Raw genomic sequence first — 27,616 nt, forward strand, 5'->3', positions numbered from 1 at the left:
AAATGAGACTGTGATGTTGTTGTGAGCCTCCCCAGAGTGGAGCCCTGCCAATGCTTGCCACGGATCCGGCGGCATGAACCTGCTCAGCTGTGCAAAGTCACTCTAATTCCCTCCCTCTGTTTTTCTACCTTCTCCCCCAGGGGGCAACCACTGAAAGGAGTGACTACCCACCCATCAAGAGCTGGCAATTCGCTGCTATTAACCGTGACTGTGATTCCCAATCTGCCTGGCAGTTCCTAAGAACAGGACTGCAATGTCTCATATGCAGTAAAAGCTATAATATGCACCCTGGCCTCCACCACTATACCTGATGGATGTACATTCCTTTGTAACATTAATGGATTTAGCACACTTGCAATTGAAGAAGGGAGGGTAGGTTCAGACCCCCACAAGGGTCCTGCTGATTTAACAGTCACTTTACATATAATTGAACTTTTCAGTTCCACTAAAGCCTAAAAGTGATCAAATCTAAGGGGAGAGAACCATGAAAAAAAAAGATTCACTCATAAGTATGATGGTGATCCTACACTCTGCTTAGCATCTTCATTTCTATTTTTCAGCTCTGTTCTGCCATTTTAAGGACATTTGGTAGAATGTACCCCTACCAGATAGCCACCATTTGTTGGTTAAGAACTTAACATTTGGGAAGCCAACTTAACACAGTTAATGAAAATTCCCTGGGAAGGAAGGAAGCAAGACTCCTTTAATGAGGCTTCAGTGCCATTGAAGGCAGCATGTACTCCCCAGCAGGAAAAAAAAATCTCCCTGCAGAATCTGTATGGATAGTGATGCATCTCAAGAAGTAGCTCTACCATTCACATAGAGATATCGTCCTCTTTCTAAAGCAGGTTAAACTCAAGAAGGCTACACTGGATCTTAGCATTGACATCTAATTGATGAATTTGGGCAAAATAATCTTCCAGGACTCCTTAGTAAATATTTGAGCAGTGAATTTTTAAACTATCTTTAGACTGGGATGAAAGGGAATTTATAAATTGCCTACTATGTGTAAGACACACTGGAGATCAAAGGCAATAACAACCAAATGGTCTTTGCTCTAAAATATTGTATATTCCCAACAATGTCAAGACAATAGAAGATAGGTACTTAGGAAGAATGAATTTGTGTGATGATCTATTCACTAGAAAGATGCTTAGGGAGATCTTATGACTTTCATTAATGAATCATAATCTTTTTATTTGCAATAACTTTTATTGGTGACTCATGGTATACAAAGGTTTTCTGATTGGCTACAGATTTGTTATAAAATATTCTGTATATTTTTGATCATGATAGCTAGTTATGTATACAGAGAGTCATGATCACATTAAACAATTCTTTGGGATTGCTTTTAACTGTACAATCATATAAAGAGATCAATTCAAGTGAATATTACAGTTTGGTTTTATTTTTTAAGTTTCACTGCCATTCAAATAGGTTTAGCCAGAACTGAGGGTAAAGACAATACATACTCATCACTCTTGGAAGAAAATCTTACATAGGAACATGTCCAAAGCAATAACAATATTTCTCAATCAGTGATGCATATATAGAACAAATGTAATACATGTAATATATTTAACATGTTATATAACTTATGCAACAGTTCATATTATATACACATATGTGCATGCACATTTGCATGTGTGTCATGAATCATGAATCCAGAGCTAGAAGATATTTCCAAGATTTTGAAATCATCCAATCCAATCCTTTCATTTTACATATAAGAGAACTAAGGTCTATAGAGAGGGAGTGACTTATTCTGAATAAAACTCTAATCATAGGATTCCAAGTTCAATGCTCTTTCCACTAAACCCTGGTTTCATTGGGATATAGCACTGTATAGTAGGTAGAAGGCTAGCCTGGAAACCAGGAAGATCTGACTTTTTAAAGTAAAAAATGAGTTTCCAATCTGCACTGGTGAAACTGATGGCGAATTGGAGTTTTCACACCAGAAATTCTCCACATATATGAAGTCATGGTCTGATCCGACCTCCCCCCATCAACATACAAAAAAGTTCATTATTTTTCAGGAATTATCTTATTTTCTCCATCTGTCATATGGTCTATTCTAAAAACCTTTCCAGCTAGGCAGGATCTGCCCAGGCTTGCATTCTGCCAGCATATTCTTAGAGAATCCAAGGTTACCTCCGTACTCCAATGAAGCATTAGGAACAAATGAGTAAATGCCATATTATTATTTTTCAAAGACATTTAAATGGGTAATATGAGAAGGAAGACTCGTGGTTTTCAGATATAGAAAAATGAGTGAAAAGCAATTGCAAGGCCCACTTCTCCTATACTTCAACCAATACTTTTTCCAACTGTAATCTCAAAGAATTTGAAGATGGAATAGTTATGATACTAGATGAAACATCCCAAACAAGAAAAAATAGCTGGCTAGAACATTGGGTTAAACCAAATAAGATAGACTTTAGTAAGAATAAAAGTGAAATCTTATACTTAGACTCAAATTAATAATTAGGCATCTATTAATGTATAAGTTATTATGTTAGATACTTCTCGATTTTATATATATATATATATATATATATATATATATATATATATATATATATATATATATATATATACACACATATACATATTTCTTTGTATCAGGTCACTTGAGTTATATACCCCGTTTTTTGGTAACTTTATTATTTCTGGTGCTAAGATCTCTATGCTTGAATCTTCTCATCTACATAACATGCCTGGCCCAATCTACCTCACTGGGATGTTGTGAAAATAACCAACCAATCAAAAGTTAGCATATGTAAAAGTACTTATGAAATGAAAGAACATTTAAAAATATATTGTAAAAAGATTGTAATAAAGTAAAAAGTGCACAGCAGAGAACAAAAGAAAATCCATAAGGAGGAAAAGAAAGGATAGACAGTTATGAATAACTATTATTATATATACTTTCTTGAAGTAGAATTTTATTGTTACATATTTTGAATCCTCTCTGATGTTCAGCTGGACAAGACAATTTTTTTCTCTCTTTTTTTTTCTATTTTGTTTCATCTTATTTTACATTTAAGTTTTAAATAAACAAATACATAAAGATTTTAGGGTCATGGTTGCATAGCCCTTTATCTAATGGAGAGCATTAATCAATAATATGAAATGAAATTTTAAAAAGAGCTAATATAGCACCTTAGTCCGCAGAAAAAAGCGATTAACTTCCAGGAATAAGGAATTGACAATCATTTTATACTAAGCCCTGATCAGAACATATCTGGAATATTGTATTCCATTCTTGGGTATGGTATAATTTAAGAAGATTGATAAGCTGGACAATATCCATCCAGAGTCCATAAATGAGTGAATGAATGCATGTTTGAATGAATGAATGGGAAAAAATCATTTGTTATATGCTTGAGAGAAACAGAAAATCAAAATAGTTTTTGCTCTCAAGGAGTTCACTTTCTATGTGGGGAAGACAACATATAGAGGAGGGTACAATTATAACATGGATAAAAAGTGCTTCTTAGGATACTAAACAATGGAAGAAAAATCAGAAGAGACATAATAATTGTCTTCAGATATTAGAAGGATTTTCTTTTGGAAAAGAAATTAGATGTTTTATTAAAGTTTCAAAAATTAAAAACAGGAGGAGTGGATAGAAGCTGCAGAGAGGCATATTGCCTTTATGTCAAGAAAAGCTTTTTGAACAATTTTAACTATTTAAGACTAGGATGAGTTGCCTTACAAGTGGTGATTCCACTTCCTTGGAGGGTTTCAAACATGAGCACTTGTCAGATGTATTACAGTAGATATTCCTTGACTTAGATGGCTGCTGAGGACTATTTGAACTAAAAAAAAATTCTGCAAATTTGAAAAGAATTGAGGGAAAAGATCTATTCTTGTGTCCATTTGATCTTTGGCCTCTCTGCTGAAATAGCCAATTATTGCCATCTGTCCTCTAAGAACTGGACTGAGTTCTACCACCAACTCATTTCACATAAGTCACTGAACAGCTGGCAAATGGTAGCAAGATCCAGTCACTGCCAATAAGGACAGGATTCAAACAGATAAGGTAGCAATGAAAGACTTCATATTCCCATCACCAATCCCTTGAACCATCTTAGCTTCCACAGTGAACCCTGTAATGAGGAAAGGGCACACAAAACTTACACATTTGTGTAAAAAGGAATCTTTATATTCTTGTTAAGGATGATTACATTATCTAATATGTGGTCATGTAAAGTGAAGCTCCTAGTCTGTATACATGGTCATCCCTAGTGAATGGAATTAAGTTGTTAATTCCAGTCTTTTCTATATTGCTATATTTTTCACTGTCAGGTAAATTTTTGAATTTACTTTCATGGATTAGTTTTTAAGAAAGTGAAACTGAAACTTTCTCATATATCAACAATTTTCACATTTAACTCATAATTCATTAATTCATAATAAAGCTTTATGTTTTGGGAGAAAATGCTTGAAATCATATTATAACCAACAACAATATGCAAAACTAAATTTAACACAGGCTTTATTAACTTGGAATCTTGTGAATTTGAACTTGTTTGTAAAAAAAAAGAAATGATTTTAAAATGATTTCAATGTAAATGGTTTTCCTTTGTAATCCTATGCAGTTTATTTTGTGAATTTAAAAACATTACTCTGAGAAGGGATCACCAAGCTGCAAAAGGGGACCATAACATAAAATATTAAGAACCTTGACTTAACACAATTCAACTTCTAAAAGCTGCTTACCAGGGCTTTTACATATTTAAATATCTTTTCTACACTATAAAGTTGAGAAAAGATGACAAGGTTAAAAAAAAAAAAGGAAACTGCTGTACTTTCCAAATTCTCAGACTAACTTGCAATACGTTAAGATGTTAAAAAGATCTCCAACATATCACATTATATCCAATATAAGGCATTACTAGATTTGAAGGATTTACAATTTTAGTCAATTCTAAAAGAAATACAAAAATTCTTTGCCCTTTGTGCTTTCTTCTAACAGAGAAATATACTTTTGGATAGTAAATTTAAGTACATGAGCTCACTATAAAGGAATGTGATTCTCTGATCTTTGGGACAAATGGTTCTAATATACTGTATTCAATAGCCCTTACTTGTTAGGAATATCTTAAGAAAAACAAATTAATTTTTATAATTTAATATGAATATTATGTAGGCTCTTAGAAATTATGTGGATGAATAATTTCTGCAAAAAGTATCCCATTAACTTGGCTCTTTTCAACAAGGAAGTGATCTAAGATAATTTCAATAGACTTGCAATGGAAAGTGCCATTCACATCCAGAGAGAAAACTATGGAGACTGAATGTGGACCAAAGCATAACATTTTCACCTTGTTGTTTGTTTGTTTTTCTTTCTCATGTTTTTTCCCTTTTAGGTCAGATTTTCTTTCACAACATGATAAATATGGAAATATGCTTAGAAGAATTGCACATATTTAACCTATATCTGATTCCTTGCTGTCTTGGGAGGGGGGAAGAGAGAGGGAGAAAAATTTGGAACACAAGGTTTTGCAAAGATGAATGTTGAAATATATCTTTGCATGCATTTGGAAAAATAAAATATTATTTTTCAAAAAAGAATCTCATTAGTTTTACAATGTGCAATTACAATAATGATCATTGCAATAATGACAGATCATATGGATTGTGTATTGGATACTGAATCCTTGATTGCCATTATGTTTACTTGGTGAATATGCTTTTATCTGAAAACCCCAAAATGTAGCATGAAAATTAAGAAAGCAGAGTCGAAGAATTCTCACTCTCAACTAAGTTGCTATACAAAAATAGGTAATAACTACCACATTTTTGACAAAGTTGTGAATGAAAAAATATCTGGAAGACTAACATCTGAAACTGTGAAATTATTAGAATTTTATTATAGTGTTATATAGATTTTATCCAATTCAATAAACATTCTACTGTGTACAATGCCAGGTGTTGGGTTTAGCCTTTAATCTCTGTATTTACTTCCAAACCTTGAGTCTAGACTAAACCTAAGGTATAGGTTGTACTTTTAGTAATCAATACTGAAAATATTTGGGGGCTACATTCCCTAATCTCATGGAACTTTGATCTTCTCAAATAATTCTCAAGAATTAGACAATTCATCTAGTTAGGTAAAAGATAAATTTGACCTTCAATGAATAGTAGTAGAGGAACTCCCCACTCCAATTCTACTGAGCCCATAATTTCTCAGTCTAGAAAGTGAAGATGGCATATGGTTGAAGAAATTTGAGAAAGGTCCTTAGGAATTATCTAATTCAAATCCCTCATGTTAAAAAAATGTAAAAATTGAGGTGCAGCAGGTAAAGTAGTTTGCATATGGATAGGTCAAGGATTTTAAAATTTTTGCGTGTGTGATGGACCTACTTGGCCAGTTTGGTGAAGCCTAAGAACAAATTCTTACTCTGAATGATGTTTTAAAATAATTATAGAAAATAATCTATTTTAGTTAAAGATCAGTAAAAATTAAGTTACAATTTTTTTCTCCAAGTTCATGGATCCCCCTGAAGTCTACATACAAACTTTAGGGGAGTATCCATAGATTCCAGATCCCAGCTTAGAAATCTCTGAAATACCAGTACCAGGATTTGAACTCATGTTCAACTCATGCTCTGACTACTGCACCATTTGGACAATTGATTAAATTCATTTACTTCTTTTTTTTTAGTTTAAAAAGGTGATAGAATTAAAGTGTCTTTTGTTCCATATTAGTGTCATCTTCACATTTAACATGTACTACCTTCTCTCTGTATCTGTCTCTGTGTCTCTGTCTCTGGGTCTTTGTTTCTGTGCCTCTGTCTCTGTTTCTGTCTCTGTCTGTTTGTCTTTTTCTCTAATTTAAAATCTTTTCATCATAGTAGTTCCCTTCTGGATACATAAATATCCCGTTTAAAATACAGTTCTCAACACTGAATACAATACTCCTATTGTGAGTTTACTGGCAATAGAGCACAGAGGGATTATCTCTTCTTATGATCTGGAAGCCAGACTTCTACTAAGGGAACAAAAGATTATGGTATTAATGTCAAACTTTTGGTTTATATTAAATATATTAAGATCAGTTAAAATTCTATGGTATTTTAAACTGAATTGATGTCAACCAGATTCTCTCTCTTATTCTGTCCCCCACTCCTATCTCATATTTGTGTAATCAATTATTTTTAACTTCAATGGATGACTTAACCTTTATCTATATTAAATTTAATCTTAATGGTTTCAGACTTGAAATAATTTTGAATTTTAATTCTAAATCAACATTATTAGATATATCTTATTTTGTGAAATCTGAAAAATTGATAATCATGATTTGCATGGTTCATTCAAATTTCATTTCTAAGAACTAATCAAGTTTCCTTTCTATGAAAATAGTCTTGGAATCATATTCCTACAAGTCATTATTTGAAACTAACTTTTCCTTGAATTTGTTCAAATTAGAGGTAGCTTATTTTGTTATTTCCCAACTGCTTTTTTTCTTCAGGGGAATACAACACTATCCAAGGCATCAAGAATTAGCCCAAAGATCCTAGCTAGCTTTGAATCTCTATATGACAGTTAACTGTAGCAACTAATCTGGAATTAACTGGTTCCTCTGAACCTTTACTAAGTACCTGTTTTGTTGTTTGTCTCTGGAATCCTTGCATTTTCTTTACTTCATTCTAATCTACAGAAGATATATTCAAATATTTCATTGCAAAATCAGTATTACAAAGTGTTTTAAAAGACAGTTATACCTTTAGTATTTGTACTCATTCAATCTATATTTATATCACTTACCGACACTTCTAGCTATCACCACTTGTTTGTATAGCTATGTTTATCACTAAGAGGTAGAACACAGAATATAACCTAACACATTATTGGCTTGTACATGCCCTAAAGAGTCTCCCAAGAAACCAATGGAAAGTGAATGAAAAGGCAAGACAGAAAACAGAAAACCATACTCCTTAGAATCTGTTTTCCTCTAGGTTCATTGACTAATTTCTTTCATCACATTATATGGATTTATTTTTATGGGTAATTTTAAAATATGCTACTTATCTATATCCAAATTTCTATATCCAACATGATCAGCTTTCTCTTAATGTTAACTATCTTCCTGTAAACATTGGAACATTAATATTGAAGAAAAAAATCCCCCCAATAAACTATTTTGCTTCATATATCATCTGATAAACAGCAACAAAACTTGAGGGTTGAAAATATAAGTGAAAAAGTCACATTTTATCTTATGGTTATGAAGTAGTTAGGTGGGAGAGAGGACAGAGTGCTAGATTGGAATCAAAAAAACCTCAGTTCAAATCTGTCCTCAAAAACTTACTGTGAAAGTCACTTTAACCTCTGTTTGCCTTGGTTTTCTCAGTTGTAAAATGGATTTAAGAACAGTACCTACCTCTCAAGGTCATGGTAAGTATCAAATGAGAAATTTATAAACTGTTTAGTATGGTGCTTGGCACATAGTAGGCACTTGATAAATGCTTATTCACTTTTTTGCTCCCTCATGCTGTAGAAATGGAGTTTTGAAGATGGTGATATGATTTTTATTGTGTTTGAAAACTAGTACCAGTTTGCTATTATGCAAAGGATATATGTCATCCATGTTCCCTTTTCTCACTATCTTAGCAGAATGGTAACAGAGAAGCCTAAAGAATAGGTTTTTTTCTTCACTAGTGCTTTTAAAAAATGTATATATACTTGGCTTCATGCTCGGGTTACAACAGTTTATGAGGTGAAGATTTGGAAAAACTTGAATAGGGACTTCTTAAATTCTGGCGTGGGGGAGGAGTACAAGCAAAAACATAGATCCATAGAATAACTAGTCTAGAATGGATCTTGAAAGATTATTCAAGTTGATTGGGCAGAGCTACAGTTAACACTCCCAGAAAGAAAGTTACTTTGCTTTAAAATTTTCCTGAGGAGGAAACTCCCTTGATCATAGGTTCCAGCTGATTTGCGATTGTATTTAGGTTTCTTTATCATAGCTGTTCTTGCTAATTACATAACAGTTTTCATTGGAAGAGCCCTTTAAAAAGACTTAAAATGCTTCTCTGAGATAGGTAAATTCTAAGTATCATTATCCCCATTTTACAGATGAATAGAGGAAAAGCAGCTTAGCTATCCCTTTCAGTGCTATGATATATTTACTGCTTGACTCAATAAACAAATTCCTGAATTCCTACTGAGTGTAAGTTACTGTTCTAGACTGCCTAGGATGAAAAGATGAATAAGACCAGCAGCCTCTGTCTTCAAGGGGATTGCAATCTTTTAAAAACATAGAATATGTTCAGAACAAATATAAGATGAACACACTCATTGATTTTCCCATTGCCCATTATGTCCTAGTTCACCAGGATCCTTGGTCTTTGTCAAGTTTCAAAATTTGGGGTCGAAAGGGGAAGTTTGGAAGGGAAAGGGTTTTGTATTGCAGGAGTTTCTGCAATTTTCTTCCAGGAACTGAATGTGTGAACATCTGCTAATCACAGCAATGACAAACAGATGAACAAATACGTTATCAGTCTTTACTATCCTCTATTTTATCCATTAAATATAAATCCAACTAAGCTTATGAACTTCTAGATTAGGGACTGAATGGGGATGAGGGCCCTATTGTTATATTATTTATAGCATTTAACACTTCATTTTTGGCATTTTATATGGTGATGAGCTAAAGTTTCCAGACAGATTTATACTCATTGCTTTTTCCTGCCCCTAGAAAAAATTTTTTAATTTAATTTTTATTTTATTTTATAATTATAACCTTTTTTTGACAGTACATATGCATGGGTAATTTTTTACAACATTATCCCTTGCACTTACTTCTATTCAGATTTTTTCCCTTCCTCCCCCAACCCCCTCCCCCAGATGGCAAGCAGTCTTATATATGTTAAATATATTACAGTATATTCTAGATACAATATATGTGTGTAGAACCGAATTTTTTGTTGCACAGGAAGAATTGGATTCAGAAGGTAAAAATAATACTTTACACTCATTTCCCAGTGTTACTTTTCTGGATGTAGCTGATTCTGTCCATCATTAGTCAATTGGAATTGGATTAGCTCTTCTCTATGTTGAAGATATCCATTTCCATCAGCATACATCCTCGTACAGTATCATTGTTGAAGTGTATAATGATCTTCTGGTTCTGCTCGTTTCACTTAGCATCAGTTGATGTCTCTCCAAGTCTCTCTGTATTTCTCCTGTTGGTCATTTCTTATAGAACAATAATATTCCATAACATTCATATACCATAGTTTACCCAACCATTCTTCAATTGATGGACATCCATTCATTTTCCAGTTTCTAGCCACTATGAAAAGGGCTGCCACAAACATTTTGGCACATACAGGTCCCTTTCCCTTCTTTAGTATTTCTTTGGGATATAAGCCTAGTAGTAGTATGGCTGGGTCAAAGGGTATGCACATTTTGATAACTTTTTGGGCATAATTCCAGATTGCTCTCCAGAATGGTTGGATTCTTTAACAACTCCACCAACAATGCATCAGTGTCCCAGTTTTCCCACAGCCCCTCCAACATTCATCGTTATTTGTTCCTGTCATCTTAGCCAATCTGACAGGTGTGTAATTGTAAGGGCCCTTTAAATGGGCTGCGCCACAGTGCATCATTGAGGCTTGGAAGTAATTTCTGTGGATATTAGGACTGCCTTGTAAGTGGGATCCTGTCCATGATGAGATAGCTTCGTAATGGGTGACTCTCTCGCTGGTTGGCTGTGTGTGTGACCTCACAGGCCCTATGTAAGCCCACTGTAGGCAGCAATCTCTCTCTTTAACCTGGCGTTCTTCACCCTGGCTCCCTAGCCTGGGTGGCCAAGCCAAGATGGGTAGCCAAAAGAGGTCAGGATTTTGGTAGTGAACATGTGGGTCTTCTGACCAGGTGTTCACTAGGGAACCAACAAGTCAGGGCATCAGTTAGGGCATTATGTGAGTAGGTATAATAAAGGCTTTTAAGATTACACATGGCTGTTCTTGAGTGCGCTACCGGTTATTAAGCTATAGATTCAAGAGATTGTGGCCAGAGACCTTTGAAGGCCTCAGAGGAGGCGAGCCGGGTAGAGTTCACACTGCAAAGGACAGTGGTCAAAGGTACTCTGGTGGGTCTAGGACAGACTAGTAATTGTAACTGCCAGGAGAGCACATTACATGTAATGATACCTCAGAGTTTTCTTAATTTGCATTTCTCTGATCAATAGTGATTTGGAACACTCTTTCATATGAGTGGAAATAGTTTTAATTTCATCATCTGAAAATTGTCTGTTCATATCCTTTGACCATTTATCAATTGGAGAATGGCCTGATTTCTTATAAATTAAAGTCAATTCTCTGTATATTTTCGAGATGAGGCCTTTATCAGAACCTTTAACTGTAAAAATGTTTTCCCAATTTGTTACTTCCCTTCTAATCTTGTTTGCATTAGTTTTGTTTGTGCAGAAACTTTTTAATTTGGTGTAATCAAAATTTTCTATTTTGTGATCAATAATGGTCTCTAGTTCTCCCTTGGACACAAACTCCTTCCTCCTCCATAAGTCTGAGAGGTAAACCATCCCATGTTCCTCCAATTTATTTATGATTTCGTTCTTTATGCCTAAATCTTGGACCCATTTTGATCTAATCTTAGTATGTGGTGTTAAATGTGGGTCCATGCCTAGTTTCTGCCATACTAATTTCCAGCTTTCCCAGCAGTTTTTGTCAAATAATGAATTCTTATCCCAAAATTTGGGATCTTTGGGTTTGTCAAACACTAGATTGCTATTTTTATTCACTATCTTGCCCTGTGAACCTAACCTATGCCCTGATCAACTAGTCTATTTCTTAGCCAATACCAAATGGTTTTGGTGACTGTTGCTTTATAATATAGCTTTAAATTAGGTACACTTAGACCACCTTCCTCTGACTTTTTTTTTCATTAGTTCCCTTGCAATTCTCGACCTTTTATTCTTCCATATGAATTTTGTTGTTATTTTTTCTAGGTCATTAAAATAGTTTCTTGGGAGTCTGATTGGTATAGCACTAAATAAATAGATTAGTTTGGGGAGTATTGTCATCTTTATTATATTTGCTCGGCCTATCCAAGAGCACTGAATGTCTTTCCAATTATTTAAATCTGACTTTATTTTTGTGGCAAGTGTTTTGTAATTTTGCTCATATAATTCCTGACTCTCCTTTGGTAGATATATTCCCAAATATTTTATACTATCGACCGTTATTTTGAATGGAATTTCTCTTTGTATCTCTTGCTGTTGGATTGTGTTGGTAATGTATAAAAATGCTGAGGATTTATGTGGATTTATTTTGTATTCTGCAACTTTGCTAAAATTCTGAATTATTTCTAATAGCGTTTTAGCAGAGTCTTTGGGGTTCTCTAAGTATACCATCATGTCATCTGCGAAAAGTGATAATTTGATTTCCTCATTTCCTACTCTAATTCCTTGAATCTCTTTCTCGGTTCTTATTGCCGAGGCTAGAGTTTCTAGTACTATATTGAATAGTAATGGTGATAGTGGGCAACCTTGTTTCACTCCTGATCTTACAGGGAAAGGTTCTAGTTTATCACCATTACATATGATGTTTACTGAAGGTTTTAAATATATGCTCCTTATTATTTTAAGGAATAATCCATTTATTCCTATACTCTCAAGCGTTTTTAGTAGGAATGGATGTTGGATTTTATCAAATGCTTTTTCTGCACTGCCCCTAGAAAATTAAAGTTGCCTCTAGTAAATGGAAAAATTTGAGTCTCTTCTGTGCTTGGTTACCTATATAATCCCAAATTCTAATACTTGGGACAAACTCCTTTCTTCTGAAGAGCATAAAGTACCAAGGAAATGATATATCATCAATCCTCACCATATCCCACAGAGGAAAGTGGATGTCAAAATTTACTTAGTAGTTAAATCCTGTTGCTTGCATTATGGGGAGCAGGACAAAACACAGACTTTTTAGCATCTATGCATACTAGTAGGATCAGCAGCTCTTTAAGGGTGGGAGAAAATTATTTCTCTGTGTAAGACAAGAGAGGTGCTATAATAGGATTCATGAATAAGATTTTATCTCAGCTTCATTTGTGGAATCAATACTGATTAATTTGCAGACAAAAAAGAGAATGTGTCATACTCCATACTCTCAACTGTCAAGATTAAAGCTTAAGTTTTTAGACAGTTAATGAAACCCAGAAATGAATTTGTGTGTTGTCTCTTTGGAAACAATACCATCAATTGGAGCTTCCCATTTCTTTTGAAAAAATACCAAATGACAAAGATGCCCTCCTGCTGATGGATGATTTAACAGATATTGAATAAGTCCTACTGAGACATTTCTGAGTCCACTACCACTAAGTGGCTAGATTTCGGGGACTATTTCCTCACAACCAGAACTAGTAATGGAGTAAATAAACTAGTTCTTTGGTGATAGTAAGAAGAAGCACAGCAGGAGAAAAAGGAAAATAATTTTCATTTCATTCACAACAGCAGAGTATCAGGACAGTATTTTGTAGACCAAATCCCACTGTCATCATAGCAAAGATCCCTATTAGATTTTCCCTTCATCCCTCTCCCTCCCCCTCTCCCTCTCCTCTCCCTCTCTCCCTCTCTCCTCTCCCCTCTCCCTCTCTCCCTCTCTCCTCTCCCCTCCCCCTCCCCCTCTCCCTCCCCCCTCTTCCCCCTCCCCCTCTCCCTCTCCCTCTCCCCTCCCCCTCCCTCTCTCCCTCTCCACCCCTCCCCCTCCCCCTTTCCCTCTCCCCCTCCCCCTCTCCCTCTCCCTCTCCCCTCCCCCTCTCCTTCTCTCCCTCTCCCCTCCCCCTCTCCTCTCCCCCTCCCTCTCCCTCTCCTTCTCTCCCTCTCCCCCTCCCCCTCTCCCTCTCCCTCTCCCCCCTCCCTCTCCCTCTCTCCCTCTCCCCCTCTCCTCTCCCTCCCCCTCTCCCTCTCCCCCTCCCCTCTCCCTCCCCTCTCCCTCTCCTCTCCCCCTCTCCCCCTCTCCCTCTCCCTCTCCCTCTCCCCCTCCCCCTCTCCCTCTCTCCTCTCCCTCTCCCCTCCCCCTCTCCTCTCTCCTCTCCCTCTCCCTCTCCCTCTCCCTCTCTCCCTCTCCCTTTCACTCTCTCTCTCTCTCTCTCTCTCTCTCTGTCTCTCTCTCTCTCTCTCTCTCTGTCTCTCTCTCTCTGTGTCTGTCTTTGTCTGTCTGTCTGTCTCTTCCTATCTCCCCTCTCTCTCCCCTCTCCCTCCCCCCTCTCTCTGTCTCTCTCTCTTTCTCTGTCTCTTTCTTTCTAAATGCAGTCTCTGCCACTTATCAGTTGACCTTTGAGCAAGTGACTTCACTTTTGTGGATGACAACCATCTATATAATGGGGGTTAGTGCTACCTGCCACTATTTGTCTCATAGGGGTTGACCTGAAGATGGCATAAGACAATAAAAACAAAGTAATGTGTAAAACACTTAAGTACTATCTTCTATTATTTGTTTCCTCAGATTTCCTTCTTTTCCATCACTAGCCACAATCTGGAGAAACCTTATATGCACTTACCATTATATCCAAACAAAAGTTTAGAATAACAGTACCCATTATCTATAGTAACACCAAAATGATTTAACAGAATATTATTCCTAGGAAAATATGATTCCTGGACTACCAAAATGCATTGACTGAAATTCTTAGTCCTTTTACTTGAAGAATGATGCCAAGTGGCTAATGATATTCTAAGAAAATGTATAGTAATTTGTTCAAGTAAAAATGAACCCTCTTTTCTGGATGGTCACTTTGGCAATGATCCTTCAACTGGAAAGATGTTTGCTTGGAGGAGTGCTTTGGAAGGAGACTCTAGTTTTCCATAAGGAAGCTCTCTTTCTGGAGTTACACTAATGTATGAAATCTTGGCTTTGCTTCTAGAGGAAAGATTTGATTGTAGCTCTTCTTCTCTGAGCCTCATTTTCCATGTTTGAATTTCTTTTTTTGAATCTTTCATGCTCTTGACAACCTCAATTTTGTTCAAATGAGACAGTTAAGCCTGGAGTTAGGAAAGCTCATCTTCTTGAGTTCAAATTTGGCCTCAGGTCTTTAGTAGCCATCTGACTCTGGACAAGTAACTTAACCCTGTATGTCTCAGTTTCTTCATCTGTAAAATGAACTGAAGAAAAATATGGCAAACTAACTCAGTATTTACAAAGAAAACCCTAAGTATGGTCACAAGGAGTTGAACATGGCTAAAAAGGATTGAAAAAAAACAAAAAATGTTGTTCAAATATTCATGCTCCCTATAATGTCTGGGACTAAGTTAGAAGCAAATGGCTCCTGAGTCACCTAGCATCTAAATTCTTTCATGGAGTTTGTTGCTGCTTTCTGCATTTATTTGAGTACAGTAAAGTACCAGTGTTTTATTTTCTGGAAAACTTCTTAGAATTTAAAAATCTGAAAATTTGGTTTATGCTCCCTACATGTTTCTCTCCAGCAATGAAGAAAGATCCCAGCTAGGCTAAAGAATTAAAAGAATTGAACTCAAATACTGTCTCTGCTATTTATTAGTAGACTCAATAAATATTTATTGATTGACTTTGGGCAAATTGTTTTATCCCTTTGACAGATATCACCTTCTGCAGAATGGGTTAATAATACTTGAACTTTTCATTTTATAGATTCCACCCAAAGGTTACATGTGATAATGGATACAAAGTGATTTGTAAAGCCTAACACCTTATGCTTCTACTTATCTAGAAATCTTTCAGGATCCTTCTCTTCACATCCCCTAGTCAAAATTTTTAGAAACTTTGTAGCAATTTCCTATTTTATCCCAACAAATCACTGACAGTCTCTCCATAAAGACCTTGTTTATACATGAAAGCAAGCAGAGTTGGCAAAAAAAGTTATCATAGTAAATTAGGCAAAACTTCCTATTTTTAAGAACCAAATAGTATCTGGTATGAGGAGAGATACTGAATGACTAGATGTTGGGACTTGGAGCCACTTCCTCTAACATTTATTAGTTATTTGACTCTAAATAAGTTAAAACCTGTCAATCTCAGTTTCCACATCTATAAAAATGGGAGTAATTGTGGTGCCTTCAGAAGATTGTTATGAAAAATGAAATGAGATAATGAGATAATAAATGTTAAAGTCCACTGCAAAATTTAAATCAGTATATAAGTGTTAGCCATTTTTATGAATTTTTCTGATGAACTTTTTATGTGAAAACTCAGTTTTTTTTTTTTTTTTAACTCTCTACAACCCAGTATGCTAAAGATAAAAGAAGGCTTAGGTTCCATCAAAAGGGAAGTGTGGCACAGTGAGAATATTAGATGTGGTAGAATTAGGATTTGAATCCTGAACATTCCCCTATCTGGGTAATTATGGGTAAATCATCTAACTCATTATGTCTTCACAGACAAAACTAGGATTTTTGCACTCCTGATCTTACAAAGTTTTTGCTAAGAATGAGCTTTGTAAATCTTAAGGTACTACAGAAATCCAATTTAATCTAGTGATTCCCTTGTTTCACATTAGAGATAAAGGTCCAAAGAGAATAAGACTCAAGATCAGATAAGTAGTAATGACCCCACTTGGCTCATAAACTCCCCCTACCCCCAAACTCTCCTGCCCTCCTACCTTCCCTAATAATGTCAAGGGCAATAATCCTCCATGTCCCTTAGGCTCACAATCTGGAACTAATGTTCTCTTCACTAGTTCTCATCCCCAATATCCTATCTGTCACCAAGACTTGTTGATTTTGCCTTTACCTCTCATATATGATCTCCTCTCTCCTCTGACAGTGTAGTTACTCTGGGTGCCCATCAAGATTACTACAATAGCTTGCTGGTGAGTCTGTTTGCTTCAAATCTATCCTTACTCCAATCCACTCTCCATTCAACCATTAAAGTGATTTTCCTAAAGTGCAGGTCCAATAATGCCAACTCCCTACTCAACAAACTCCACTGGCTTCCTATTGCCTCCAGGATCCAAATACAAAATGCTTTGTTTGGCATCCAAAGTCTTTCATAGTCTAGCCTCCTCCTACCATTCTAGTTTTTTATATCTCACTCTCGACTGACTCATCAATCAAATGACACTCCCCTTCTGGCTATTCCATAAATAAGTTCCAGGCATGTTTTTTTTTTTTTGTTGTTGTTGTTGTTTTGTTTTGTTTTATTTTTTATTTTTTAATGGCTGTCTGCCTTTTTTGGAATGCACTCTCTCCTCATCTAAATCTCAGAGCTTCTCTAATTTCCTTCAAGTCACAACTAAAATCTAATCTTTCATAGAAAGTCTTTCCTATTCATCTTAGATCTAGTGCCTTCGCTCTCTTAATTATTTCCTATTTATTCTATATACCCTTTGAATGTATTTGGGTTTTGTATCTCCAGTAATAAATACAATGCACATAGTAGGTACGTAATAATATTTAATGATGAATTGACTGGTAGTAGGTAGTATTCCATTCTGTTGCACAATGCCTACTATGCTGAATGCATTTTGTAAGTAAAAATTGATAAAATGATGGGAATAAAGGGATTCCAAGTGGAATTAACATGAACTTAAAATGAAAATGTAGACAGTTGAAGCACAAGGAAGGCTCTGTGGTTCGGCCTTTTGGGAAGTTGTGGTGAAGTAACAGAAATTCAGAAGGTAGCTTTCTAGCTGAGATTTTAAGGAATTTCCTATATAATTCTATCTCTTATTAATGCATTTTTTTAAACTTTGCTCAAGACCACAACCATAGAGAAGTTAAACATCTTCCTAAGAATATTTCTGAATCTAATAAAAGTTGTTTTCTTTTTCTCACATCAAAATATTTTTTGAAATTTTAAGTTATCTGCTTGAATAATCATATTAAAGCAGTGTTTTATTCACAAAGTATGGCCTGTCTGTCTGACATGGGTTTCCTTGAAATTGCTGGCATTATACTTTATTTATTTATTATACTTTATTTTACCAGAAACCCTGGTCCCAGCACTTAATGAGATGAATAGTTTTTATTTTGCTTCCTTGGTTTCTCTATAAGCACCAGATCATTTAAAGATGGAATTTAGAGTCATCTTAGAGATCATCCCCTCAAATCCTCTCATTGCTAGAGAATGGAAGCCCATAGAGTTTCCTGATGAATGACCTATATAGGATCTGAAAAATAGCCAGTAGTAAAAGTTTGAGGACGAGTATAGGATAGAGTACTGGGTTTGATGAAATTATTTGAATACTGACTCTATTAGTTTGGTGACATTGGTTGTCACTAAGTCTCTCTAGGTCTCAGTTTCTTCATTTATCAAATATCAGGGTTTGACTTGATCAATAGTTCTCAGAGTATGGTCTTTGGACTCCTGGGAGTCCAACCCTTACATTGATTCTATGAGGTCAACATTATTTTCATAATGACATGCTATTTGCCTATTAAAATAATATTTCTCCCTTTGCCAATTATGTATATCTGGGAGACCAGATACTCTTAATACACTTCAACCAAAACAACATATTGTAACAGATTGAATACATAAACAAATATTGGAATCTTTTCAGTAGACATTAAGGAGATTTGCAAAAAAATATGTAAAAACAATGCCAATTTTCTTGCCATTAAAAAAAATAAATTTTCATAAAAGCATTAACTTTAACATTATAATGTTGCCACTGATATTTTAAATGAATTACCAAGCACATTTTAAAATCATGAGTTTTAATTTCTATTGCAGTAATATTGACAGATATAACATATTATAACAAAATATCTTTAAGATTCTCAAAAGTTTTTAGGAGTGTGAAGGGGTATGTGACCATAAAGTTTGAGAATGGCAGAACAAGATGATATTCCATTAGTTAATCTAAGTTCCTCTGGCCTTGGGTTACCTAATATACAGGATTCATTTAACTTTACCAAACTGCTTCTTATGTCTGTGATGTACTTAATTTTCTTTTGTAATTTCACATTGATTACCTAAATTTTGTTTTGTGAGCCTGGTCATTGGAAAATGAACAGAATATTTAACTATAAGAAGAACATAAACTTTTTCTTAATAAAATGTCTTTCTTAAGAGGTGTGAAGTACTGCTAATCTCAGTGGAAATTCTGACTGTAGCTTTGAATATTATGAAAGAACTCAGCACACTGTCACTGCCCTCCCTGGCATTCTTCAATAACTGTCTCTAAGAACTATATTAATGTTATAGTTAGGAAACTGAACATTACCTGAAGTAGATGACACTGAATCTGTTTTGAATCTCAAGCTCAACACAAGATCCAAATTCAAAGAAATTCAGAGTGGAGGTTCTCCTTTGCCAAAGTATATCTCTAAATTTTTTCAACTTAGGACTTCTGGTGCCAATTTGGAAAAGTGAGGAAGGGACTATCTCAAGTTCTCCCAAATTCCCTTTCAAACAATTAGAAAACTGCCTCAGAACTGATCTAGAATCAGAGAAGTATCTTACCAGCATGATAGGAAAGTTCTGTTTCAGAGCAGGAGAGGAGTAATGTCTAATAGCAGCAGCAGCAGCAGTCAGCCTTACTACAGGGGGCCTGAATCAAGGCTTCAAGCATGGGACAATTCATCAGTGAAGCCCTATCCTCCTGCCATCTAGCTACTACTTAGGCAAGTGAGCAGTCTGTACAACTCAACATGGCCTTACCTCAGCAACCCCATCCTCAATATAAACCACCAGTGAGACCTTGACTCTACTGCTGATCAGTAGTAAAGTTCTCCCCTCCCTGGTTAACCGAAAGACTGTGTTCCTGAGACCTACTAGCAGAAAGACTTTGTTTAAATAGCAACCCAATAGCAGGTCCCACTCCTGGGGCAATAAGATCCCTCTTCTAAGGTCAGTCACCAGAAAGACTCTGTTACCATAACAATTCAGCAGCAAAGTCCCCACCTCTAGAGCAGGCCAGCTGCTAAGCCTCACATCTAAGGGAAGCCAACAGAAAGGCTCTACCTCTGAGTACAAGCTTGAAGGGAAACCTACCTTCCCAAGAAACCAAGCAGCTAAGCCCTAAAACTCAGTGAAAAGCAGCAATAAAACCCACATCCCCAATACAAAAGGCTTAGAACAGTGCAAGACCAAAGTCCAACTCTTACATAAAACCACAGTCACAAAAAAAGGCAAAAAATGAGCAAAAACAAAAAACAAACAAAACAAAACAAAAACAAAGAAGAATTAGACTAGAGAAAGTGACTATGTTAATAGGAAAGATCAAGACATATACTTAGAGGAGAACAATAATGTCAAGATGGCTACATATGAAGCCTCATAGAAAAATATAATTTAGTCTCAGGCCAAAAATAAATCCATAAAGTGCTTTAAAGGGATTTTAAAAAATCAAATTAGAAGAGTAGAAGAAAAAATGGGAAAAGAAATGAGAATTGTGCAAAAGAATCATTAAAAATAGTATGGGGAAGGATATATGAAAATATACCAAGGAAATAGCTCACTAAAAACAGAACTGGTCAAAAAGAAAAAAGAAGTGCAAAAGCTCACTGAGGAAGATAATTCCTTTAAAATTAGGATTGAGTAAGTGGAAACTTATGACTCTATGATTCATGATAAAACAAAATATAAAAAAAATAGAAGAAAATGTGAAATTTCTCATTGCAAAAACAACTGATATATAAAACAGATTCTGTAAAAAATATTGGACAACCTGAAAGCCATGATCAAAATTAAAGACTTGGACAACATCTTATAAGGAATTATCAAAGCAAACTGTCCTGATATATTCCCCCAGAGGAAAAATAGAAATTAAAAGAATAAAGCTGTTATTGCATTAAAGAGATCCCAAAATGAAAACTCCCAGGAACATAATGGCAAAATACTAGAGCTTACAGATCTAGGAGAAAGTATTGCAGGCAGCCAAAAAGAAAAAAAAATCATGGAACAACAATCAGGAATACACAAGATTTGGCAGCTTCCATATTAAAGAATCAGAGGGCTTGGTATATGATGTGCTAGAGGGCAAAGGAATTAAAATTACAACCAAGAACCATCTATCCAGCAAAATTGAATATAATCTTTCAGGAGGAAAATGGATATTTAATGAAATAGAGAGATTTCAAACATTTCTAATTAAAACACCAAAGCTGAATTTAAAAATTGACCTCCCAATACAAAACTCAAGAGAAATGTAAAAAGTTAAAAAAGAAACAAGAAACAAAAAAAATTGAATAAGGTTAAACTAATTACCTTATTACATAGCAAGATAACATTTATAACTTTAACAACTTTATTACCATAAGGACAATTAAAAGGAGTATGATGACTTTGATAGAAAAATGAAATAAAGGGAGGAGAAAGAAAATTGTACAGGAAGAAGAGGATGGGATATTGAATGGGGGTAAATTATCCCCCATAAAAAAGGCATGAAAGAGGAAGGAAGATGGGAGGAGGGGTAGTAGAAAAAGTTTAAATTTTACTCCTATTAAAACTGCCTCAAAAGGGAATAGCATACATATTCAGTTAGACATAGAAATCTATCTTACCCTATAAAGAAAAAGGGATGGAAATAGAAGGAAGAGAGCTGACTGATAAAAGGGAGGGTATATTGGGAAAGGTAAGGATCAGAAGTAAAACACTTGGAAAGAGAAAAATGGTGGTGGGATAAAAGAGAGAGGGGGATAAATAAATGAAAAATAGTATGAAGGAAAATAGTTATTATAACTATAAATGTGAATGGGATGAGCTCACCAATAAAATGGAAGCAGATAACAAAACAGATTAAAAAATAGAATCCTACAACATGATATTTAGAAGCAACACATTTAAAGCAGAGGGACCATACAGGGTAAAGGCAAGGAACCAGAGTACAATCTATTATGCTTCAAGTGAAGCAAAGAAGCAATCATGATCTCAGACAAAGCACAAGCAAAAATGCACCTAATTAAAAGAAAAAAGAAACTTTCTTGCTTAAAGGTACCATAGACAATGAAGTCATACCAATACTAAATATATATGTATACAACATATAAATACAAATACACACACATATATGTACATATATCAAATAATATAGCATCTAAATTTTTGGAGGAGAAATTAAATGAGTTATAGGAGGAGATAAGTAAGAAAACTATACTAATGGAAGACCTCAACTTTCCTCTCTAAGATCTAAATAAATCCAACAAAAAATAAAGAAAGAATGAACTTAAGGAGATGAATAAAATTCTGAAAAACTAGATGTGATAGATATCTGGAGAAAACTGATTGCGAATAGAAAGGAAGTTCTCAGAACTTTTCTCAGAACTTTCACGAAAACTGACCATATATTGGAACATAAAAATCTCACAACTCAATGTATCATTTCAGATATTAGAACCAGAGGACAAAATGGAAATGAAAGAATCCATTGATCACTGCCTTAAAAAAGGTCCTAAAATGAAAACCCTCAGAAACATCATAGCCAAATTCCAGAGATCACAGATCAAAGAGAAAATATTTCAAGCAGCCAAAAACAAAGTAAAACAAACAAAAAACAAAACAAAAAAAAAAAACACCAACAAGAAACCAGTTCAAATATTATATTGTAAAGCTACAATCAGAATTAAATAAAATTTGGCAACTTCCACATTAAAGAACTAAAAAGCTTATAATATGTTAAATAAACTGTTTATATGGAGACAATAAAAACTACCATCAACAATGGACAGTGGAAAGAGAGATTAGAAATTAATTGATAATTAAATTATCTTATCCTTAAAAACAAATAGGTCATAGAAGAAATCACAGAAACAATTGACAATTTCATTAAAGAAAATAACATTGAGAAAATATACTAACACTTATGGGCAACCAAAGCAATATTTGGGTAAAATTTATATTTTTAGTTGCTTTCATCAATAAAATAGAGAAAAAAGAAATATATTGAATTGGGAATGCATCTTAAAAAACAGAAAAATAATAAACTAAACATCCCCAATTAAATACCAAAGTGGAAATCCTGAAAATCAAAGAACAGATTAATAAAATTGAAAGTAAGAACATCACTGAACCAATGAATAAAGCTAGAATTTGGTTTTATGAAAAAAAATCCCAATAAGATAAATAAACCATTGGTGAATTTGATTTCAAAAAGAAAAGAAGAAAATTAAATTACAAGCATCAAAAATGAAAGGGGTGAATTCAAAACAATTGTTAGAAATTATTTTACCCAATTATACATCAATAAATTCAATAATTTAAATGAAATAGATGAATATCTACAAAAATATAAACTATCCAGATAAATAGGAGAAATATTTAAATGATTTAATATTAGAAAAAAAAATTAAAGAAGCCATCAATGAACTTCCTAAGAAAAGCCCCAGGACCAGATGGATTCATAAGCAAATTCTATCAACCATTTAAATCCCAATACTACATAAACTCTTTGGAAAAATACATGAAGAAGGAGTCCTACCAAATGCCTTTTATGACACAAATACGGTGCTGATATCCAAAAAAGAGCCAAAACAGAGAAAGAAAATTATAGACCAATTTCCCTAATGAATAATGCAAAAAAATGAAATGCTAGCAAAGAGTTTACAGTAATATATTAGAAATGATCATATATTATGACTAGGTGGGATTTATATCAGAAATGCATGAATGGTTCAATATTAGGAAAATTATCAGCATAATTAACCATATCAATAACAAAACTAACAGAAACGATATGATTATCTCATAGATACAGAAAAACCTTTGACAAAATACAACACTCTAATTCCTATTAAAAACACTAGAGATCCCAAGAATAACACAAGAGATCCTTAAAATAATAAATAATATTTATTTAAAACTATCAGCAACCATTATCGACAGTGGGGTAAGCTGGAAGTCTTCCCAATACAATCAGGGTGAAGCAAGAATGCTTAGTATCATCTCTTATTTCACATTGTACTAGAAATGTTATCTGAAGCAATAATAGAAGAAAAAAATAAAGGAAATAGAACAGACGGTGAAGAAACAAAAATATTGTTCTTTGCAAATGATAATATTCAGATTATTGTTATATTCTGACCTTATATTCAGAAAATCCTAAAGAATCAACTGACAAACTACTTGAAATCATTAACTACTTTAGCAAAGTTGCAAGTTACAAAATAAACCCATATAAATCATCAACATTTCTATATTTTACCAACAAAGTTCAGCTGTAAGAGATTAAAAAAAAGAAATTCCATTGGAAATAGCTGTATTTTAAAATAAAAATTATTTTAAATTCCATTTAAAATAAAATAAAATACAATACTTGAGAGTCTTCCCTCCAAAACAAACTTAGGAACTATACAAACAGAACTTTAAGTTAAATCTAAACAACTGGGAAAACATTAATAGCTCATAGGTAGTCTGAGCCAATATATTAAAAATTACAATTCTACCTATATCAATCGATTTATTCAGTATCATACCTATCAGACTATCAGAAATTATTTTATAGAGCTAGAAAAAAATCTTAACAAAATTCACTGGAAGAATAAAAGGTAAAGGATAGCAAGAAAATCAATGAAAAACAACTGCAAAAAAAGTTAGTCTAACTGTAACAGATCTCAAACTGTATTATAAAGTGATAATTATCAAAACTGTATTACCTAACAAATGGAATGGTGGATCAGTGGAATAAATTAGGTACAAATTACATTATAGTAAATAAACATATGATAAACCCAAAGATCCAAGCTTTTGGAACAAAAGCTCATTACTTGACAAAAACTACTGGGAAAACTGGAAAACAATATGGCAAAAACTAGGCATAAACCAGCACTTCACACCATACTCTAAAATAAGGTCAAAATGGGTACATTATTTATACATAAATGTGAAACCATAAACAAATCAAGAGAGCATGAAATAGTTTATCTGTAAGATTTATGGATGAAGGAAGAATTTAGAAATAAAGAAGATATAAAGAGCATTACAAATATAAAATAGATCATTTTGATTATATAAAGTTGCAAAGGTTTTACACACACAAAACCCAATGCAACCAAAATTATAAGGAAAAGAGAAAACTTGGAAGAATTTTTGCAACAAGTATTTTATATAAAACACTCATTTCTCAAATACATAGAGAAGTAAGTATAATTGATAAAAATATGAGTTATTACCCAATTGATAAATGGTAAAAAGGAAATGGAACAAGAACTTTTTAGACAAAGAAATGAAAGCTATCTATAGTCATGTGAAAAATGCTCTAAATCACTATTGATTAGAAAAATGCAAATTAAAACAATTATGAGGTACTACCTCACAGCTATCATATTGGGTAATGTGACAAAAAAAAAAAAGAGGAAAATATTGGATGCTGGAGAGGATGTAGGAAAAATGGGATACAAATGTACCATCTGTGGAGATGTAAACAGATCCAATCATTCTAAAGAGCAATTTAGACTATGCCCAAAGGACTATAAAATAGTATAAACCCTATGCTTAAGCAATACACTGATAGGTTTATATCCCAAAGACATAAAAAAGGGGAAAGGATCTATTTGTATAAAATATTTATAGCAGTTCTTTTTTTTGTGTTATGGCTAAGAACTGGAAATCAAAAAGATGCTTATCAATTAGGTAATGGCTAAAGATACTGTGGTATATGATTATAATGAAATATTATTATGCTATAAAAATGACAAGCAGGATGATTTCAGAAAAACCTGGAAGGACTTTAATACAAACTGATGCATAGTGAAGTGAACAGAACCAGGAGAAGATTGTACCCAATTAACAGCAATATTGTTTGATGAGAAACTATGAACTACTTAGCTATTTTCAGTAATACACTGATCCAAGATAATCCTAAAGGACTAATGATGAAGCATTCTAACCATCTCTAGAGAAAGAACTGATATTAATTGAATACAGACTAAAGTATGCTATTTTTCACTCTCTTTTTTATTCAAGTCTTCTTTCTTCAGACAATTTTTCCCTTCCTTTTCCAAGCTGAAGGAATTGACTCTCTTATGCATCGCTCTCATTTTCTTTGTCATTTTTTCTTTTACCTCTCTTACTTGCCTTTTAAAAATTTTTATGAGCACTTCCAAGAAGGTTTTTTGGGTTTGAGACAAATTCATATCATTCTTTGAGATTTTTTCTGTGCACATTTTGTCCCCATCTGAGTGTGTTTTGATCTGTCCTGTCACCACAGTAGCTTTCTATGGTCAAGGTTCTTTTTTGGTTTTGGTTCCTTTCCTTTCCTTTTCTTTTGGTGTTTCCTCTATATGCATTATTCTGGCTCAGCCAAAATAGCCTATTTACTGCTCTTCAACAAGACATTCATTTCCTCTCTTCTTGTCTTTGCACACTCTATCTCTCATGCTTAGAATGTACTCTTTTTTGTCCATACCTTTTAGAATCCCTTTTGTTGTTCAGTCATTTTCAGTCATTCCTGACTCTTCATGACCCCATTTAAGGTTTTCCTGGCAAAGATACTGGAATGGTTTGTCGTTTCTTTCTCTAGCCCATTTTACAGATGAGGCAAATAAAATTAAGCAACTTACCTAGTCACTTAGCCAGTTTGAGGCCAGATTTGTACTCAGGAAGATCAGGTTTTCAGACTTCAGATCCAGTATTCTATCCATCTCACCACTTAGCTGCCTTTAGTTTCCTTCAAAGCTACTTTCTATAGCTCAAATGCCACTTTTTATAATAGCATTTACTTGATTCTTCCAACAGCAAACACTTTCTCCTTTGAATATAATTAAAAGTGAATTTATTTCCTTCCCCTGTGGAATTTATGCTCCTTGAGGGCAGAGACTGTTTTATCTTTTTCTCTGAATTTAGCCAGCATCTTATACAATGTCTGTCCACAGTGGGTACTTAACAAATACTTGAGGCTTAACTAATTTATTGTTTATATTATAATTATTATTATCATTATCTACACATACCTAAAAAGCAACTGTCCCTGCAAGAATAAGACCTAAGCTACCATAAGAAATAGGATTTATTTCTTGGTGTCATCATCTGATTCCAAGGTTCTTGAAGCAAACCATGCAGTAGCTGTGGAGTAGAATGAGGGGACTGGACAACTAATTCTAAGAATGGCTTCAGCTCTCGATTACTGGCAAAAACTACTCTGATGGTAGGTAGAGATCCCTTGGCTGAGTCTCCAACATGACTGAAAATCCTGAATAGCAAAGTAATATGTTCTGCTGATCCCATGAGGCCTGCCTACGCCAAACATTCAATTAAGAATGCTTGTTCAATTGTGTTTTGTTTTGTTTTCTATATATTTCTTCTTCTGGGATGACCTTAAAAATGTGCCCATTTCTTAACCACTCCATTCTTCTCTAATTTTCTCAGTAGTGATAAAAGAACTGTTTTATCATTCTATACCAATTCTTATATATACACACATAGGATATATAAAAACTATATAACTACATAATATGCACGCATGATTATGTTTACATAAATATGAGTTTCTATTTATGATATAAATAATAGTTCTTTACATATTGTTGTTTTTTGTCCTTTGTTCTTAAAGAAGGCCATGTCATCAGGAAGATGATGCCATGACATGCAAGTGAATAGGGTTTAAGGGAGGGGGAGCTATGCAAGGTCACCTTTCTCCTTCAGAGACATCTAGGTCCAATGGCCAAATAGATCAGGATCACTAAAGATGGCCATGGATGTGAAGGGAGAACTTGATCTTAGTAAGCTCA

At 34.2% G+C, this 27,616-nt stretch overlaps 1 protein-coding gene across 5 annotated transcripts in view; it reads right to left on the minus strand.

Moving 5' to 3' along the window:
• The window catches only part of KLHL14 (kelch like family member 14), a 177,677-nt gene that overhangs the window by 94,866 nt on the left and 55,195 nt on the right, over positions 1 to 27,616 (minus strand). The window lies entirely within an intron of this gene.

The sequence above is a fragment of the Sminthopsis crassicaudata genome, chromosome 1 (assembly GCF_048593235.1).
Source record: "Sminthopsis crassicaudata isolate SCR6 chromosome 1, ASM4859323v1, whole genome shotgun sequence".
NCBI lineage: Eukaryota > Metazoa > Chordata > Mammalia > Dasyuromorphia > Dasyuridae > Sminthopsis > Sminthopsis crassicaudata.